The sequence below is a fragment of the Patiria miniata genome, unplaced genomic scaffold (genome assembly GCF_015706575.1).
Source record: "Patiria miniata isolate m_02_andy unplaced genomic scaffold, ASM1570657v1 HiC_scaffold_1, whole genome shotgun sequence".
NCBI lineage: Eukaryota > Metazoa > Echinodermata > Asteroidea > Valvatida > Asterinidae > Patiria > Patiria miniata.
The window spans coordinates 636,572-650,497 of NW_024037047.1; positions in this window are offsets into that span (position 1 = coordinate 636,572).

A 13,926-nucleotide genomic window follows, 5' to 3' on the forward strand; every position below is an offset into this window, starting at 1 on the left:
GTTCCAGGGCAAGTTTCTTTATGTTTCCTGCTGATGAAAGAATAGAGAAAAGTGGCTCAATGTCACTTTTTGTCAGACCACTTTCATTAAGACGCAATGTGTCAAGGGAAGTGACACTAGCGATCGTGACAGGCTGCAAACCGTGCAAATTATTTCTTTGAAGAAGACAATGCTTTATGCTGCCTGCTGATGAAAGCAGGGAGAAAAGTGGCTCAATATCGCTGTTTGTCAGACCACTGTCGTATAGTTGCAGTTCCTCAAGTGAGGGGACACTGGTTATTATGACGTTCTTCAGACCGTGCAAATTGTTAAGTTCCAGAGAAAGTGTCCTTATGTTGCCTGCTGATGAAAGAATAGAGAAAAGTGGCTCAATATCACTGTTTGTCAGACCACTTTCACTAAGACGCAATGTGTCAAGGGAAGGGACACTAGCGATCGTGACAGGCTGCAAACCGTGCAAATTGTTTCCAATCAGATCAACTGTCTTTATGCTGCCTGCTGATAAAAAAAGGGAGAAAAGTGGCTCAATATCACTGTTTGTCAGACCACTTTCACGAAGACACAATTGTTCAAGGGAAGGGACGCTAGTGATTGTGACATGCTGCAGACCGTGCAAATTGTTTCCTTTCAGATAAACACCTTTTATGCTGCCTGCTGATAAAAGAAGGGAAAAAAGTGGCTCAATATCACTTTTTGTTAGACCACTCTCGTATAGGTGCAATTCTTCAAGGGAAGGGACACTTATGGTTTCGACATGCTGCAGACCGTGCAAATTGTTTGCTTTCAGAACAACTTTCTTTATGCTGCCTGCTGATAAAAGAAGAGAGAAAAGTGGCTGAACATCACTTTTTGTCAGACCGCTCTCGTCTAGGTACAGTTCTTTAAGGGAAGGGACACTTGTGATTGTGACATGCTGCAGACCGTGCAAATAGTTTCCTTTCAAAGAAACTGTCTTTATGCTGCCTGATGATAAAAGAAGACAGAAAAGTGGTTCAATATCACTGATTGTCAGACCGCTCTCGTATAAGTGCAGTTCTTCAAGGGAAGGGACACTAGTGATTGTGTCATGCTGGAGGCCGTGCAAATTGTTTCTTTTTAGTATAACTTCCTTTATGCTGCCTGATGATGAAAGAAGACTGAAAAGTGGCTCAATATCACTGTTTGTCAAACTGCTTTCGTATAAGTGCAGTTCTTCGAGGGAAGGGACACTGGTGATTGTGACAGGCTTCAGGCCGTGCAAATTGTTTCCTTGTAGAAGAAGTCTCTTTATGCTGCCTGCTGATAAAAGAAGGGAGAAAAGTGGCTCAATATCACTCTTTGTAAGACTGCTCTCGTATAGGTACAATTTTTCAAGGGAAGGGACACTTGTGATTGTGACATGCTGCAGACCGTGCAAATTGTTTCCACTCAGAACAACTTCCTTAATGCTGCCTGCTGATGAAAGGAGGGAGAAAAGTGGCTCAATATCACTGTTTGTCAGACCGCTCTCGTATAGTTGCAGTTCTTCAAGGGAAGGGACACTAGTGATTGTTACATGCTGCAGACCGTGCAAATTGTTTCCACTCAGGTCAACCATCTTTATGCTGCCTGCTGATAATAGAAGGGAGAAAAGAGGCTCAATATCACTGTTTGTAAGACCGCTCTCGTGTAGGGACAATCTTTCAAGGGAAGGGACACTAGTGATTGTGATATGCTGCAGACCGTGCAAATTGTTTCCTTGTAGAGCAACCTCCTTTATGTTGCTTGCTGATGAGAGGAGGGAGAAAAGTGGCTTAATATCACTGTTTATTAGTCCACAGTCTTCAAGCCAAAATTCTTTCAGAGATGGAAATGGTTTAATGTTTTGTTCGGACAGTGTATTATGCAAATTTATGCCAATTAAGTAAACTCTTTGTGTGTTGCTTTTTGATAACACTTTAAACAGTTTAACGATGTTCCAATCGCAGTCACCTACCGTTAATACATTTAAATATTTCAATATCCATGTGGAGTTATTTATAAACCTATCCCAGCTGGTGTTATGAAGTGCAAGGTCCAGCGATGGCTTACATTGTATGCGTGTCATTATATCCTCTAAAAGTCTTAAGTCACCTAAACCTCGACATGTTGCCCTAATCTCTTCTATGTCTACTTTGTGTAGACTTGTATGTTTGGACCCGACTTCAAAGAAATATTTGGCAGCCACAAGAACTTCACCTCGGAGTTGATATGGAAACGTAACCTTCCCAATTTCTAGAAATTCTTTAATGAGAGATTCTGACTGAGCTTCAGAAAGGAGCAACATCGAAATTCTGTGCAAGGACTTGTTTTGTTCATTTTGCTTTAACACATCTGCAATGCGCCTCACAATCACCTCGGCGACGATTGGATCCAGTCCACAACAGAATCGCAGAATGTATTCCAAGCTTTCCACATCACCATGAAATATACAAGACAAGTATTGGTCAAAGGCTTCTCTGTCAGTCCTTGACAAATCTACCAGATATATCGCCGCGCAGTATTCCTGAAAAATCTTGTGCATGAACGAAAAGTACGAAACTTTCCTCAGAAGTTGAACGATTTTTTTTTTTGACAACAAGCCTATATCAGAACCCCACTCGAAAATCTCTATGTCCTTTGAATTGATCTCATCTTCCACGAAATGAAGTTTTTCCCCCTTTGGGTCTAACAAACCTTCAAGAGCTAACCGACCGAGTTTTGAAACATGTGTCTCGGTGGCAGACATGTTATCGTCTGTTTCCTTACTTTCCTTATGCTGGAAAAGCAGCTCAATGTTATCCTGAAAAAGGTTTGTAATTTGATCAGGCAATTTCTCTTCTACTGCCCATGTCTGGCACATCAGCCACAAAAATAACGGTATCTCGGCTAAACTACGCAGCGTTTCGGATCCATTCACCTTTTCAAGGAAACTCTTTTGACTATCTGGTTCAAAATGTTCCAAGTATTTCGTCGCATATGTTTCCTTATCTTTATCGTCAAAGCCCACCATGTTAATCCGTGTGTAGTGTGCATGCATTTTCAGAAGTTCATTTGCCGTCTTCTGTCGGCTCGTAATTATAACCTTGCAAAACTTCAGTGTTTCGTACGATAGTACACCGTTCAAGTCAATTCCGTTCTCGCCTTGTGCATCCTTTACTTTTTGCAAAGAAATCTCATCTGCGCCATCCAAAAGAATTAATACGCGCTCTGGGTTCTCATTGATGTATTTTTCCAAGTCTTTCTTCTTCAGCTTGCTGTCTGTGAGTATCTGAGAGAAAATGGCGTTGATGATGTCAAATTTCTTACCCATTCGATTAACTTCGACCATAAATACAAGCTCGTACCTTCCCAGAACTGATGCGGGCTCAGGTTGTTGTTGGTTTTCAGTTTGATCCCCCTTGGTTTTCAGATCAGCCCAATCGTAAGCAATCCTTTTAAGGAGTGTGGTTTTCCCACAACCTGCCTCGGCTCTGACTAGTAATCGATTTGTTTTGAGCCCAAGCATACTTGTATATGAGTCCAGTGGAATTGTCTTAGGATGAAATCCTTTCTCCAAATGGGGTTGTGATTTTGAGGGATCAGGAGTAACCATTTTCGAAGCTTTCCGATGCTCCGATTGGCTGCCTGTTTCTACCTGAATCTTTTTCTCTGATGAGGAGAAATGAGTCGGTTTGTTGGTTTCTTCTTCTAGCTTTTGTCTGACGTAGATGTCATCCATCTTTCTAGACATATGTCTCTCTGTAGGGTGTGTCGTCACTTTCATCGTCACTTGGTAGTGCTCTACCAGTTCTCTTGCACACTGTTGAACGTGAAAAGAAAATCCTGCAGCGCCTGTGCAAAAAAAAAAGGTTTTGGGGAATCAATCAAGTAAAGTATTAGCATAATAAAAAGTAAAGACGCTGATCTATAAGTTTATAATGCATACCGAATTCAGGGCGCTGCTAAGCACATGCTAGATATAACCTTCATCATTTATCACAGAGACCGTAAGACAGTGGACACATAAAAAGGCATGCTAATTTAAAAGTACAAAATGCATAAATCAGTGACGTTACGAAAATAGAAACCTCTATGTGCTCGCAACCGCAAGTAGTCAAGTTGCTTAGGTCCAATTTTCTACAACACCCTGACCGACTGGCAGATAGATTCGTATACCCCTTGGAAAAATATTTCTCAAGAGTGACACCTGAAATTATTTTTGGGACGGAAGCCTTATCTTCATAAATTGTGAATATAGCTGCCGTGTAATATATTTATGTGTTTCTTGAGTCCGGATTTGGAACTAGATACGGACTCAGCATTCCGCAGGTTGACGTCCAGCTTGTTCCAGAGACGTGGGCCTATTGCAGATAACATTCTGTCACCAGCTGATGCAAGTTTTGTCTTTGGGCACGCTAGTCTTGACAAATCATCAGACAGCCGGGTATTTCTGGCACTGAGTCTGGTATAAACTAAGTCGCAGAGGTATTGAGGAGCTAGGCCTCGCAAACTCTTGAAAATTAACAGACACACTTTAAAGATTAAAGCCAGTAGAGTCGGCTGAGGACAGGAGTAATATGATCATGTTTTCATGGACAGGTTAAAAGCCTCGCAGCTGCATTTTGCACCCTCTGTAGTGCCGCAAGTGTTGAGGCTGGTAGATCCACTAACACTGCGTTGCAGTAATCAATACGTGACGTAACAAGCACGTGTATAACCTGTTCAGTTAGTGAGTGACTGAGGTATCGTTTAATCTTACTCATGTTATGTAAATGGTACATTGCTTTCCTAGAAGCCTCTTGAGTGTGATACTTCATATTCATGTTACAGTCGAAGCAGACGCCGAGAGTCTTAACGCGAGGAACCTGGGCAATGTTATGATCACGCACCGTGACACTCAAGGGTGGGATTTTCCTCAGTGCAGATGATGAACCGAATATGATGATCTTAGTGTTGTCGTCGTTTAACTTCAGGAACTTGTAAGACATCCAGAGGCGGATGTCCCGGCAACATACCTCGAGAAGACCAACCTGAGTTGTTACATCGCTAGGGTTGGGGCGAGCAGAAATGTACAGCTGGGTGTCGTCGGCATAAAAATGACCGTTCAGGCCATGCTTGCAGATGACATCCCCCAAAGATCGGATGTATATGTTGACAATGATGGGTCCAAGGACACTCCCATGCGGGATACCATACTGAAGTTGATAAGAAGCCAATTCATTGTGTTTAAGTTGGTTTGTGCGGCGAATGCTATTGATGACAACAGTTTGATATCGCCCTGCCGGGTATGATGAAAACCAATCGAACAATGTTTGCGAAAAACCCACTTGTGACTTCCGCCTATGGAGTAGAATGTTATGGTCAAGGGTGTCAAAGGCCACGCTGAGGTCCAACAGCACAAGAAATGAGACCATACCTTGGTCGGTATTGTGTAGAATATCATTGTGAATGCGAACAAGTGCAGTCTCCGTTCCATGGAGTCTTTCATAAGCTGACTAGAATGGTTCATGGTACTTATAATGCGACATGTGTTGTAAAAGTTGATCTGCAACGACTTTTTCGGCAAACTTGGAACAGAATGACAGACTTGTCACCGGTCTATAGTTTTTTTTTACTCATTAATCTCAACATGTTTGAGATTACGTGCTTTTGGTATTGGTGTCACTTTAGCAGACTTCACAGCTGTTGGGAAGACTTCATGTTTCAGCGAGGAGTTAGCAATTGATGTGATGATAGGCGCTAGTTCAGTCGAACGTGCTTTCAACAGTCTAGTAGGGACTGGGTCGAGTTGGAAAGATGTTGGTGTTGCTCTCTGGATCATTTTAGTGGAGTGATGATATGAGATTGCTGTGAGTGAGAGCTCACATCCAGCAGGAAGTGTTTTCCTAGTGTCAAGATTGCAGTGCTCAGGTTCTCTGATCTGATGGTTTTGGCACTTGCTCCAGATGCAGATATCCTGCCTTCAAAGAACCTGCTAAAACGATCAGCAAGTTCAGCTGGTGAGCTGTGCGTAGTTAGTGCAGATTTTGGCTTAATAAGACTATCAATGACGCAGGAGATGCGACCTGAGTCACCCTTGCAACTGGTTAATAAGTCACGATAGTACTTACTTTGGCGTCATCAATCATCTTAATAACGCTGTTACTTTGGGCTTTATATAGTTCACGGGCAATCGTAGGTTGACTTGAGCGCAAGCAACGTTCCATTTTTTTTACAGACTAGGTTTCTCAGTCTGAACGGTATCAGTATACCAAGGTGTATTAAGGCGGTTGGTGACAGTTCTCGTCATAAATGGTGCATGTTTCTCGAGAAGGAGCTTCATTTCTGTGTTGTTAGTGTTAATAAGCACATCACGAGGGGTTGAAACTTTGGCCAGGTCTGCTTTGGAAGAGCTAAGGATGTCTTTACCAAAGCTGATGGCATCAATGTTTTTTTTTTTTTTTTTTTTTCGGTAGATGATGTGTGACGTTATTTGTGCGGTCTACAGACGTTCAGGGAGAAAGTCACCAGAGGATGGTCGGACAAAGTCGGATAAAAAACATCCACGGTTCTGATGGAATCGTCTGACGACTAGGTAATCGCCAGGTCAGGTACATGACCACGAGAGTGAGTGGTCTTGGTAACGTGTTGTTTTAAGTCACAAGAATCCAGAAGGTTTTTGAATGCAATGGTGTCCCGATCCTGAGCTTAGTCAAGGCGAATATTAAAGTCTCCTAGCATTACAAGCCTTGTTGGAAAAATTAATAATTCTTCAAGGAGATTAGAAAATTATGTGAGGAACTTGGATGCACCAGTCGATGGGGGCGGTAGACAACCATCAACAAAAAAACGATTGTCGGTACACTGAATATCGACTACGATGTACTCAAATAATAAGATTACAACAGATACTGGGTAAACACGTATTTCAAGTTTAGGTCTGTAGAGAAGACCATACCTCCCCCAGTTCTCCCGGGTCTAGGGTTGTTGATAAAACTGTAGCCATTTAATGTTAAATCAGAAACTGTTCGTAAATCTCCCTCCTTCAGCCATGTTTCATTAATAGCTAATAAATCAATGTCTTTCTCAATTGTGAGTTCAAAAAGAATAGTTGTTTTGTTGCAAACAGAACGTACATTCAGTGTTCCAACATATGTGTCTGAAACCAGGAATAATGAGTAAAAAATATCTGAGCATGTACACATTGAAAGTTTGTAAGAAGGAAAACTAACAGATTTTTTTTGCAGATGTTCATTTGCTACCTTCAACGCATTTCACTGACAATAACGCCCGTTTCGGATGGGTCTTAGTATGAAAATTACCGCTTTGTGTTACTGCAAATGTTGGGCTGGAATTAAAGCCTCAAAAGTCGCAATGAAATCACAAAATGATGACCTTTGGACTTCAAATAACGTCAACTTTTAAGTCCACTTCATATGTCTAGGGATGAACAACGCATGCGTGACGCATTTCCACCAGTGACTCTGCCTACGAGCAGGGTCTGTTGTGGCTCATTCGGGTGAGCCCCGAGAATGACGTCAGAACTAATCAAACGGCACAGGGCTGATCCATGTCGATCCGGGTTTGCTAAACGAACGCACCCAAAGCAACATTACATACCTTGTTCAGTTACTTGCAATGCCAAGTCAACACGGCCTGTATCTTTCAGGGCGTCTCTCAGCTTATCAGCAGCGTCTGCAGGGTCGTCCTGTTTCTGCCACCAGGTGTTTAACATCTTGAAGCTCTGCTGATTTAACTCTCTGCCGTATTCGAATGCGTCGAGTTCTTCCTCCAAGAATCCCAAATAGATGGCGAGCATCGTCCACTTTCGTCCAAGCTGACGTGACAAGTTTAAGAAGAATCTGCTTCTCAACTGGTCTTCTTCTGAAATGCAAACATAAAACAGTTTGCATGAATCATCTCAGCTCGGCATTAGGGCTCCAAAAACGATCAAGGGTGAGGTTAAACGCGATCAGAATCCAATCACACTGACTGATTAATCATTAATGTATTCCCTTTTAACCCAATACAAGTGTAAATTGTAGTCGGGTACTCTCACACACAGGGATATTTTTTAAAACTGGTATAAACGTGCTTTATGGGTGTGGCACCCTGAAACAAAAATCTGATTGAATCGATAATTTCCTAGCATTACATTAGTTATGAATTTTTTGAATGAGACATCGAAAGAAAAAAAAACGCCGGCAATAAGTAATCAACTCATTCATTTCAACTTTTGAATTAGGAGCAGGACCACTCCTGAAAACAGTGGGATTTAGTGTGCGCATGCGCTTTGCAGTGCAGTTATGAATAATAATTTCAACAGCATGCATTAGGCTACAAGTATACGTACTACCGCAACTGTCATAATGTACTTGTCGGCCTGGGGGCAAGTTGACCTGACACATACATGCACAATATACGGTATCTTTGTTTGGTTAAACACTCTATTTAACTTATTTCTAGACTTTTTGCCTCAATATTTACCTAATGGTCCACCGCCCAACAAGCCGCCAGCGCGGAGCTCGATGTTCTGGTCTTGCTGTATCCCATGGTCGTGAATGGAGAGTAGGTCACAAAGCTGCAAAGTAATTTGAACGAAATTTCATGAGACTTCTAGAAAAATATATATGTGGCACACTTCTTACCCAATGGACAGACATCATATTTCAAAATCGTTATAACTTTGTAAGAGAACGTGACGATCTTTCACAATTTTATGCAAGAAATTACCGATCATTTTATGTTTTAAAACTTTTTTTTTTACTAATTCATGTAACAATTACAGTGGTACAAAATTTTTCGGGGGAAAAGACACTCTTTAAAAATAAAATCGCTGAGTGACCATAAATAGATATATGTAGGCATATATATTTTTCTATTGACAGTTCAGGTGACCAGTCTCTATTCCAATGATTTTAGTTACACATACCCACAGACAACAAACTGACTCATGATTATTGACAGAATGTACTCCCCATATCTACATCTATAAACATGCCAGGCTAGGTGGCCAGGCTGACAGGGGCATGGGTCATGATAGGTCATCGGGTTCTACACATTGGGGGTGGTGCTCAGCACATTACACGAATCTCTTAAGAAAAGCACAATGCGCATGAACATAGACACGGGCGTCAATAGGTGGGGGACGGGGAGGGGAGGATCACCCCCCCCCGATCCACTTTTTCTGTGTGAGTTTGTGTGAGTTTGTTTCTGTATTCAATAGGGCACTTTGAACAATAGAGGACGATGTGTAGAAAACATATGGGAGCAGTACAAACAAAAGAGGGACAATAACACACTTGTAGGTGTATTGGGGTATCATTTCACCCCCTTCAGAAATACACACTTTTCCCCTCAATAAAAATAACAGTCTGTATTGATTTTGATTCTATAGCTCAGAATAGCTCATTTAATGACTCTAAGCGCGAACATGATGTTTAAATGTGCTCAAACAAATTGGCTAAAGTGCTAGGAAATTGCCTCCGATCGCACCGCAGAGCTTCTAGAACTAAAATTCATTTCGGACTTCTTAAGCTGGCTCCGAACCCTACGCTGTTACGGCATTGCAATTAGTTTTTATCTAGTTATGCCCCCTCACTTTTCAGAAGCGATAGACGCCCATGCGCATGAACTTGACCCCCTTGGGAGTCATTGCTCTTGGAAGTCACATATGATGCATAGGGTTTAAATTATCTACAGTGGCAGAATAACAATGGTGTTAACTATGTGGGTCTTTGGAATACCACCTCCTCACTACGAAGGGTTTATAATTCATTAAACAGTTGACGAAATTATAATTGAATTGTTACGTTTTGAAACGTAACCTCTATCGTTTTTTTTTCAGTGTAAAAGTAAAAGCAGCACCTGAAAGTTTCTCCCGATGTAAAGGTGTTGATCTTTAGGCTGGATGCCACTCTCACTTTCAACCAATGCCTTTAAATCAGATACCGATGTCTCGGGATCCAGCTGCAGGCAAAGTGTCTTCGGTAAGAGGAGACCCCGGACAAAAACCTGCAATTTCTGTCTCACCTCAACGCGACTGCAAGTTGGAAATACAATAAAATATCCTGCATGAGATGAAACAACACAATCCTGACAATCAGTGTTTCAATTTCAGCAAACTCTTGATGGGTTTCTATAATATAATTTTGCTTCTGTCTTCTAAGGTAACGATGTCAGATATTCACCTCAAAATACGAAGGACGTTTATTATTTTGATATGGATTGGGAAATAACGATCAATTAGAACTTTGGAAAACAAATTGAAATTAACAGTTTATGTTAGTTACACATTTAAGGTTACTTGGAACTAATTGACCCTTAAAAAAGTAAAATGAAATGATACATGAAGATGCGAATGCAATTTTATCGGACTTCCGTAAGTGAGGACGGATGTTCCAGCAAGACGGACGGACAGACCCGGCCGTCGGCATTCAGATGAAAATGTTAAAGTTGTTTTGCTTTTTGCTGGTTTGATTTAGAACATAATATAATTCAGATTGACAACCTCAGATTAGACCTCACTCTTTGTAGTAAATCTTTATGATATTATTGAGGAATTGAATTCAAGAAGATTTTGAAGTTTTTGATTGTTACATGTGTACACATGTATATATATACCGGTATAACATGTACATGTACAATGTACATGTACATATGCCGGTATAACACGTACATGTATGCATTAATTTCCAATGTACTACATTGTATGTTTGTAATTTTGGGGGAGCATTCCTGTGTATGGGCATGTGCTTCTGGTTTGATCTTTTAGTTTTTATTTCCAGAGTCGGGGTAGGGTTGGAGTAAGGATGGGGTAGGGATGTGTGGGGGAGGTCGAATGTATAAACACTACCTTATGGGGCACCGAAACAATGATAGGTACCCTACAAGGAATGCCCACCGACTTGCGGGGTACTGTTTTGGTACCCCACAAGTTTTGTTTTCACGAAAAAGATATATGGAATTTACTCAAAAACTGGGAATTTCTAAGGTGGGTTGATCCGTCGCAAATGGAAGACTTTTAGAAAAAGTCCAAATTTCAGGAAATTAATTCTGGTTCAAATAAGAGCATTTTGAAATTAGTGTGGGACATTGCAAAATTTTAGTACACGAGAACAAAGGAAGTACCCCACTTCTATGCCTGATTAAGGGTGTGTGGGCTGGGGTGGGGTTGGGGATAGGGGTTGGAGTAGGGGTTAAGGTGGGGAGTAGGGGTGGGTGGGGGTGGGTAGGGAGTTGGGGTAGGTGGGTTGGGGTAAGTGAGTGTAGGGGGTAAGCAGAGGGTGGGAGAGGGGGCAGGATATAGGGATTGGAGTAGGGGTTTGGGTGGGTGGGGATGTATAGGTGTGGTAGGGATGTATGGATGGGTATGTGTAGGGGGAGAATGGGGTCGGTGGTGATAGGGGGTCGGTGGGGGCGGGAGGGGGAGGGAGCTAGGATTGGATTTGGGGTGGGATGGGGATGTGTAGGGTGAGGATGGTGTGGATGTGGGTAGGGGCGGGGGAATAATATTTAGTGAAAATGTGATCGATTGAGATGTCGAGAGAGATTTCGCCCGTTATACCTTTTCACTTCAAGATTGCTGGTTGTTTTGTTTGTATTCTGAATTTTGCTATTTTGAGGGTCAGTTATTGACGCCTCTTTCAGTGGCAAGGTAGATGCTCCCTCTTCATTAGCATGGAGCCTTGGCGATGCTTTGACTGGAAAGGCGGCCATGAATGCCGCCTTACGACTTGGCTTAACCCTCCTCTTCGTGCCGACGAGTTTGCTGAGTGAGTGGTTGTACTCCTCGGCCGTGATCCTAGCTCTACTCCGCCGACCAAGTCTGTCTCGCTGCATCTTTGTAATTCAAGTCAGACGTCAGACAATGAGGATCAACCAATCTAGAATAACAACAAATGATAATAACTATTAACCGTACTTAATAGGTATGTAATCATAATGCTGGAATTCCTAATGCATTATGACATCTCTGAATGAATTGCAAATTCTTTATTTGAATTCTCTTTCTATACTAGACTAATGTACACATTTGAAACCCTATAAATAACATTTGTACAACAATTGAACGGTTAAGAATTTACTTTTCATGGCATTTTTTTTTATCGCAGTTGTGTCCCCCTTGGAGAGTCAATCCGTTTAACTCGCATCCATCAAACTGCTGACGCTAATAACAAATCCTTTAAATCAACTCTAATTCACGTTGGAAATTTCTTTGGAATTTTCCAACGATAAAACTAACCTCAATTGATGATTCCCAAAAGTGTGCGGGCGCATACCGGTTCTTCCTTACTATTTACTTAAACTTATCTCTCTCTCTCAATAAAGGACATGTTTAACATAATAAATCATGATATTGCCCCTCCCAAAAAAAAATAGATAAAAGAAATAAAATCCCTGTGTTGACAAACTTGACGTTTTGCCTGCATTTTCCCTCCCAATAACCATGCTGCTTTCAATACACACAAATTCGTCCGATTTTGTTCACGCTGTACGTGATATTGCACGAGATATTATCCAGTGCGCTCGAGATAAAAACAAAATACTGAATGTCCCTTGAGGGGCTCCGTAACATTCAACACATATTACATAATTAAATACCCTTTGTACAGCTTTGTTTAGTTTCCATTGCATTTTAACCTTTTAAAAATCTCCAAAGGATTTATTTGTATTGATCTGTCCCCCCTACAAGAAATGTTTAATGTCTCACACAGACACTATGTTTACGTTTTATTGAATACACGGTGACCGTAAGGTCATGGCCAAATTCTGCTCAATGCAATTCAAAAATCTGTCAAATTCATCAAAAATCTGCTAAATTTCCCAGAATTACTTGAAATACACTATAAACACTTAAAATCACATGCAGATGTTGTACTTCACGTATTTGCGTTAATTAACGGAAAATCAATCTCAAGTCTCATAAAGATGTTATGAAATTGCGTAAATTGCAGGCAAAATGTATGCAATTGCGTCACGACAAAATCCGGTTCCCACTTTGAACATCAGCACCTAGACCAGCTAACCGTTCCATTATGCAGGGTTGTTTGTAAAGGTTGAAGATTTTTTAAACAAATGTACAGTGTTTCTTTCAAATTTGCTATGTTTTTCTGACAAATATCTATTTTAGCAGAATTTTGCCAGAAATCTGCCAAAAAATCCATTCTGTCAAATTTTCTGTCGAACTGGGGGTTTTTTTTCAACAAAAATGTGTCAAAGTTAGCCAAAAATCGGCTAAAACGGTCACCCTCGAATGGCATGAAGAGAGGGCAAATAATATGCAGTGTAATACACAAAGAAACTCAGTGACCGCAAACTACGCGAGCTAGAACCAATACCTGGGGATACGAGGGGTTTTCCCTCAGCCCACGCAGCGATTTGTTGCCGAGGTAGAGTTTGTAACTTGAACAATTACATAGTGACCGATGAATTGGAAAGCAAAGCCAAGCTTTAAACATGGAATCTCAATAAATGGGTTACAATATTCGTCGCGCTTTTTTCTCCCCGGGGACCAGAAAAGGGGATGATTGACAGACACTGCATTAAAAAGAAATACAAAGAACCCAACCGATTGCGTGCGACGGCTCAATTGAGGTTTGCACTTTTTCTATTCAAGAGTACATTTCTTTACAGCGGAGCATTACATATTTCTTTCTAGTTGTTATTCAGACTACCCTTGTGAAATGTGCAAGTTTTTTTTTCCTTAATACTCGAATTGTAAGGATTTGAATGCACAAAGTTACTTCCCACGGACTATATTCCCCAGGAGAGAAACCATACAATTAAAGTACAAATGAAAAGTAAAAATATCCAATGGCAATTCAACACTGTAATAATGTTGTACTTTGTGGACACTACTTATATAAACCCTCTTTGATAATATTAACATGCCTTGCATTAATACATGAACCAACACTTGGCATTGGGAAGTTGATAACAGTGGGAAGTTGATAACAGTGTAGCCAACCAGAACATATCAACTGCGAG